The sequence below is a fragment of the Echinops telfairi genome, unplaced genomic scaffold, assembly GCF_000313985.2.
Source record: "Echinops telfairi isolate 266 unplaced genomic scaffold, ASM31398v2 ScPeMD7_4;HRSCAF=17, whole genome shotgun sequence".
In the NCBI taxonomy this organism is placed as follows: Eukaryota; Metazoa; Chordata; class Mammalia; order Afrosoricida; family Tenrecidae; genus Echinops; species Echinops telfairi.
In genome coordinates, this window is record NW_022103900.1 from 43,461,912 (window position 1) to 43,469,322 (window position 7,411).

Here is a 7,411-nt window from a genome sequence, read left to right on the forward strand (position 1 = left end):
GGAGGAGGAGGAGGAGGAGGAGGAGGAGGAGGAGGAAGAAGAAGAAGAAGAAGAAGAAGAAGAAGAAGAAGAAGAAGAAGAAGAAGAAGAAAAGAATGAACATTAAGGACAAGAGTGTACTCTAATGGTCCAAAGAAGAAGATACCAAGACCACTATGATATAGTGACTCTATTTGATAGATGGAGATATGCCATGAGGTTCCCTGGACTTTGATTTGAGTCTTGCCAGAGACATGTTGCTATATGTTTCATCTAAGGAGTAAATGATAGTTATGGGACCCTGTTTTTGGGTTGGCAGCCAGATACTTGGTCATAATGTCACCAGGTGCCCAATCTGAAAATTTCTTCATAAAAATAGGAATACTAATAATCTCTTACAAACATCTGATTTAAGACAACTCCTACTTGTCCTTTAAATTAGTTTTGTAATGGTTACAGAGCGAAACAAGAACAGACCTGGGATGTTACAATTTGGCAAGTTTATCACAGTACCTGGAATGAGAAAATTTATGGACGGAGCCTTGGAAGGGCCGGATGTGTGAGAAATGGACTATTGGTAGGACGGGACAAAAGCAACACATATTCAATGTGGCAGGGCTGGCAGCTCTCTTTGAAAAAATAGTGTTGTCTTCTTTGAGTGGATGCCACCATCTTTGAGTGGGCATTGCTGTTCCAAACTGCTCAAAATCTGAGGGCAAAAGACTTTGTTGTTCTGTGACTTGTGTGCTTCTCTTCTGTGGGAGAAGGATTAAGCCTCTAAATAGCCCTCTTTCCAGTTAATGGTGATACCATTAACATTAGGGGGCTGTTCCAGTAATGCATCCTTGTAATGACTGAACTATGGAAAACCAGCTCAAAGCCCTGAAAATTCTTAAAGACACAGTTGGTAGTGGATCTTGTTGGTAGTTCAGGGACTGCGTATACAACATTAAAGTTTACCCACCCCAAAAGGTAAAGTGGCCCAACAACAAAAACAAAAAATAAATAAAACATACAAAATCAAAACGCCAGAAATATCAATAAAGCTGAACACGAAGAGAAAAGTTCTTACACAGAAGCCAGAGCAACACAAATAGTGATTTTCAGACTAAATGCGGGTTTTAGTGACAAAGTGTTTAAATGAGGCCAAATATACACACACACATGGAGGAACAGAGCCTCAACCAGGAAATTTAAAATATAAAAATGCTATTTGAAATTAATAAAGAAGCAATGGAATCAGAAGCAAGGGAATCATTAAAAAATGAGCAAGAGAAAGGGGAGATGCGCGGATGATCAGAAAGTGAACTGAGAGATAAGTAAGCGCATAAAACCACCCACTCTCCTTGAGGTGACCCCAGTTCTGTGCAATCCTAGGAGGTGCGTCTTCATGGCAGCGGACTCCCTCATCTCTCCTCTGTGGAAAGCTGGTAGGTTTAGACCACACACCCTTCTATATGCAACTCAATGCCTCTGTGCCACCAGGGAGCCTGGCGTCAACATAGGTGTGGCTATATTTACACTCTAAACAAAATTGTTTTCTTTCTTAATTGACTGAATTAATTTTAAATAAGATATTCAATTATAAGTGCAATATACATTCCTGATATATAGTTTTTGTAGTGTATATATTGATGCCTAAACCCTCAAATATTTACACACACATCTGTGTGTACATACATATACTAAGGCATGCTTCATTGTATTGTACTTGGCATTATAGTGTCTTGCAGAAATGTTTTTTTATAAAGTGGTTTGGGGAATTTCTGCTTCAAGTCAGTATATCACTAGAATTTTTCCAACAACTTGTGCTCACTTTTTTTTCTGTGTCACTTTTTGATAATTCTCACAATATTTCAAACTCTTTCATAATGCTTTTGCATATTTCATAGATGACAGTACTGTATAACCATAATTTTATACAAACTGGGAAAACAAAATATTCTAATGGCTTATTTTATTATGATATTCAATCTGGAAAAAAAAATATATATATATATATTAGAATTGACATGACTAGGAGGATTCCACAAATTAAAAAAATAATTTAACATACTAATAGTTGCTGAAAGCTAGGAAATATTTAATAAATGATTAGTTAAATTTTGATGTAGCCATCAACGAAATACAAGAACCCCTCTAAGAGATATTTTAAAGGATATTTAATATCATAGGAAGATTCAGACAATACATGCATATTATATTTCAACAGAGCACAAAACATAACTTAGTGAAAGTAAAAGAGCTTTCTTTTTGTCTAAAATTTCAAAGCAAAAGCGAAAAAATAGCAACAACAACAGAGAGGGATGTCAGTGTTGAAATTTGTATCAGTGACCTGGAAAATCAAACCAAGTATATTTCAAAACTCAGGGCAAAAATATGAAGAGATGGAAATCATGAAGTGGAAGAAAGAAGTTGAGAACAGATACAGCAGATACAGCTAGCAAATAACAGAGGTTTCAGAAGTAGAAAAAGGAACAGATGGAGGAGAGACAGTAATTAAACAAATAAAAAACTAAATTTCCCTAGTGTGAAGAAATACTAGAGTCTGCAAATTAAAATTGTTCATTGAATGACAGTCAGGATTTGTGAAGCTGATATAGACAATACACAAATCTAGATATAAACTCCAAGATTAAGGGGGGAAAATCTTATAGTTTGTAAGATAGAAGACTGACGTTATAAACAAAAGAAAAGACTACTTTCTCATCACTGACCCTGTTAGTTACAAGAGAATAAAATACAAACTTTTATTTATTTTATTTTTTGTAGAAACTTGTCTTTATTTCCCATCAACCTAATTTCCATGGAAGAACAGTTTAGGACCGCTCAGTGGTTGTTCCTACCCACTCGGTGGCCTGAGCGGTGGGAGGTGCAGACCAGTCTTCAGTTGCGGGCTGAGCGCTCCAGTCAGTGGGGAACTGCTGGATTGGCACGGAGGGCACCTGCACGCCCTCAGACCAGTCGGCCACCTCAGGCTGAGCGGCAGTGAACTCAGGAGCAGGAGCAGTCCATTCGCCCTGAAACTCTTCCTTGGTCACAGCCTTTTCAGCAGCGGCCTGCTTTTCCTTTTCAATCTCCTCTGGGTCTCTGTAGAAGTAGAGATCAGGCATGACCTCCCACGGGTGTTCCCGGGAGATGGTGCCTCGCATGCACAGAACTTCCCGGGACAGCATCCACCACATCAGGCCCACTGAGTGAGCTCCCTTGTTGTACACGGGATGGCAATGTCCATGTAGCGCAGAGGAGAATCTGTGTTACACAGAGCAATGGTGGGCAAGTTAACGTAAGAGGCTTCTGTGAGGGGCTGGTGGTCAGCCCTGGGGTCAGTCACCACTAAAAGCCGTGGCTCCAGGAAGGCTGCCTGGATCTGGTTAGTGAAGGTTCCTGGTGTGAAGCGCCCAGCAATTGGAATAGCTCCAGTGGCAGTAGCAAACTTCAGCACAGCGCGCTGGCCAGTGTTCCTGGAATATACCACGCTGACTTCAGCAGGGTTTTCAATGTTCTTGTGTTAAGGGAGACCTTCAGTAGAGGCCCAATATTTGTTTGCTATCTTCACACTTAAAATATAAATATATGTACATTGGCTTCTATCCCTTTCACTATAAATTAATATATTTACACCTATACATGCCAATAGCTATACCTCTATAAATAGCTTTTGCCTCCTATTTCTTTTCTCTATTTTCTTTCACCTTCCTCCTGTCCCACTATCAAGCTCACCCTCCATTTGGCTTTCAGTAATTCCTCTTGGATACATTGCTTTTGATCAAACCCTGCCTGGCATTATAGACCTCCCCACCCTCAATTTTAGATCTCTTGTTGTTCCCTTATCTCTGAGTTTTTTGGCTCCCCACTTCCCCTGCCCATCCCTTCCTCTCCTCTCATGTCTCCCCAGAACTGCCAGTCGGTTATTTTCTCCTCAGGATTGTTCATCCTGCCTATCTTATATAGATAGACATAGGGTGAAAGCAAAGGAAAAGCAAAAACAAAACATACACAAACAAACTAAACAGAACAGAACAAGAAATCAAACAAATGAAAAAAACAATAGATAGTCCTGGATCTGTCTGTTGACCCTTATATATGTTATCTGGTCAAGTCTGATGAGGTGCCAAGCCCTGTCCCCCCAGTCAGAAGTCTATTTTCAGGATTCCTTGGAGACTTGGTTACTTTGCTCCCCTTGCTGCCCAGATGTGCTCCCTGCTGTGCACTGGGGAGACCTGGCACACTTTCTGCGCAGGGTTTCAGTCCCCCGTAGTGCTATGGGTCAGTGAGGGAACCTTGTGTCTCACGGTGGGACCGGCCCTATGGTCCTCTCTATACACACAGGAGGCTTCAAATAGTTTAAGAGAAATCAAATTAAAAGATAATGGAGGGCCCCCACCAACTTTTAAAAGCCCCATTATATATAACTGTGGGAGAAAAATGATACTTTCTGCTCCCATAAATATTGACAGCCTCAGATATCAAAGGGGCAGCTTTATTCTGCCCATGGGGTTACTATCAATCAGAATGGAGTGGATGGGTGTGTTTGGTGTTGTATATAACAGAACACCTGCCAATTGAACAAGTTTACATGTAACATTGATCATATTCTTCATGATGTGCAACAATGATCACTATCCTTTTCCTTATCATTCAACTACCATGAACATAAATTCATTGTTCCCTATGCAATAGCATCTCACCTCTACCCATAATCCCTGGTAACCACTTTCAAGCTTTGTGTCCATTGATTTTCCACTTTCAAATAACTGAGATGATCATTTCCTCTATTCTGACAGATATGTTGCATCTAGCATAATGTTTTCAGGGTTCAGCCAGTTTGGAGAGTATTGAGCCTTCATGTGTCTTTATGATTGAGAAGTATTTAATTGTATGTAAGAGTATGTACTATGTTTTTATTAAAATCCATTCATTTATTTATGAACACTTTGGTTGCTTCCGTCTTTTGGTTAATGTGAATCATGCTGTGCAGGTTACGTACAGTGATGTACATTTAAAAAAGATTCTTGAGAGAAATGCATTCCAACTCAAGAATCTCTTTCTCGGGCAAGATAGATTTTACATAACAATTAAATATTGAAAATATTACTTTATTAAATCTATTTACCTCACATTTAATAAGAGCTCCATATTTAAGAACAAATCTTAGCAAATAATTGACCACAGTAGCCATGTCAGCTAAAAGAGGCAAATAAATAAGTAAGCAACTGAGTAAATAAATAAATATAGTGCAGAGGAATGGTTAATGGTAGGATAGTTGATCTATAATCAGTGCTAGTTACCATTTCATAAAATAGAAGCTACAAACTGCTATCCCCCCAAGCCCTGCTCATGGCTATCCAGTTGACTTGGTGTGCAATCCAGTGCTCATTCAATGAGGCCAGAGCCCCCCATAGACTGCTACACGGAACTAAGAGAACCAAACAATCAGAGCAAATCCCACTGAACTGGAGCGGGATGGAGCAAGACATAAATTTATTTCCAAGGTTAAATCTGTTGGTGCAATAGCATGTAGGTAAAAAATATTTTCTCCTCCGCCCACCTCCCTATGGGGAGAAGAGAGTATGAGGGGTGAGGGAAACAGTTTGCTGATCAATGGAGAGTGGTACACAAATTCTCCCAGTCATACCCTTGTTAGGGAGCTAGAGACAGGGGGTTGTTCCTCCCTTGCCTGTACAGCCCCCCTTGAGGAAATTGGAAGGGAATCAGGTGAGCATTAGCCTCCCACGAAGACCCCCAAACTGGGCATGCTCAAACTCAGGCCCCAAGCCAGGTGAGTGATACATCTGGGAAGCCCAAAGTAGGCCCAGGCTCATGTCGCCACCCAGGTGGGCTTATTTCAGCCAATGGGGTCAACCAACACCTTCAACCACGTCTCCCCAGCCAGAGGTTTGAAAGACTAGCGAGGAAAAGGCGGATCTCTTTTGACCCTGCTCCTGCGCCCGCCCTCGCTGTGCCCCCTCTCTTTGGCCTCAGTGCCACATGTTTCAAGAGGTTGCTTATGTCCAGTTGTGAACTTCAGCCCCACGCGCTTTGGCCCGCTTCCCTGAAATAGCGTGTACTCCTGAAACTTCTCCCGTCCGTCATAAAAACTCACTTGGATCACTAAACAGGCTTTGATGTGAATTCTTCTTCCTGTGAAGTGAAGAACCGAGGAATGACCCACTGGAGTAACCTCGCAGTCTCATGAGGGTGAATTCCAAAATCGCTTTAATCAAAACAATGGCTGACAAGGGGATTTGCTGGGCCAGTGAAATTTGAAGGCAATGGAGAGACTTTGATAAGCATTAATCAAAATCTTTCTTCTTTACTCAAAATCTTTCTTCTTTACAACTGTGGTTTACTCCAGATTCCAACTTGTTCATAAGCTATTGTGTTTTATGGTCTGATCCTTTGGATTACTCTTTCAGTAAAAAAAACAAACAAACAGTAGCTAGTATTGGTTTTAACCAAGGCAAAAGAAAGAATGGATTATTTAGGACTAAAAATTGAAATTTAATAGTTGACCATTTCTTCTAATTACAACGTTCTAAAGACATAACATGCTTTATAGTAGTATTGAGTAACCGTACTTTGTGTAAGTCACTCTCACTTTTCAAAATATTGTCAAAAGGAAAATATATATGAGGTTGGCCATTTCTTCTTTCCAGGACATGCACGTCTCCATATTTTTAACATCTCTAAAATAATATTTTCTTTTATTACAAATAATGGTATCCTATAATTTTAATCCTATATTACTTTACTTCTTTTCAGTAGCATATAAAATAATGATGTATCTTTTCAGATGTAGTAAGTACCCTTAAGGTATTTACTTCAACAGTAAGGATCAAAGTTTCATTCATATACGCTCTCTGAAGATTGGTTGGTAAGGGTGGTTCAACTGTTTATAACTCCACAAGCACCATTTCTTATACTTATACAAACAAAATAAGTGTGCATGCTTCAGATGTCCTAGACACAAATGTTTGAAGCTCTTTCTTTTCTCAGAATAGATATTTTAACAGAAAAATTTAAAGTTAATAAAAAATATATGAATATGAGAGAGCTTCAAGTTTGTGGCAAAAATAGAATAAAAAAGTAATGGAATTTTTCCATAAACTTTTTGAAGTCCCCTTAACTTCTCAAATTTGAATATCAGAATAAGATCATATGATGGAGAAATATACAAGTAAACTTTGTAGTTTTATCCATAATATACAGAAATTTGTGTTAGTTTAACTCTTACATATGGACAACTTCAATATGTTCAAGGCACTGTGACCTGCCTAGTACAAGAAAAAATTATTAAACTGCAAGTTCTTAATATCCTTTAGTCTTGCAAATATCACTGCATATTCATATCTCATGAATTGGTAATGATTCATCAGCTCGCAAATGTCTCACATTTTGTGTAAAATCTATTTGTCAGAGGAGATGGGGG

General features: G+C 39.3%; 1 pseudogene; it reads right to left on the minus strand.

The window, feature by feature from the left end:
* Positions 1-2,747: 2,747 nt before the first annotated feature.
* On the minus strand, positions 2,748-5,161 carry LOC101653657 (annotated as a pseudogene).
* Between the last annotated feature and the right edge of the window lie 2,250 nt (positions 5,162-7,411).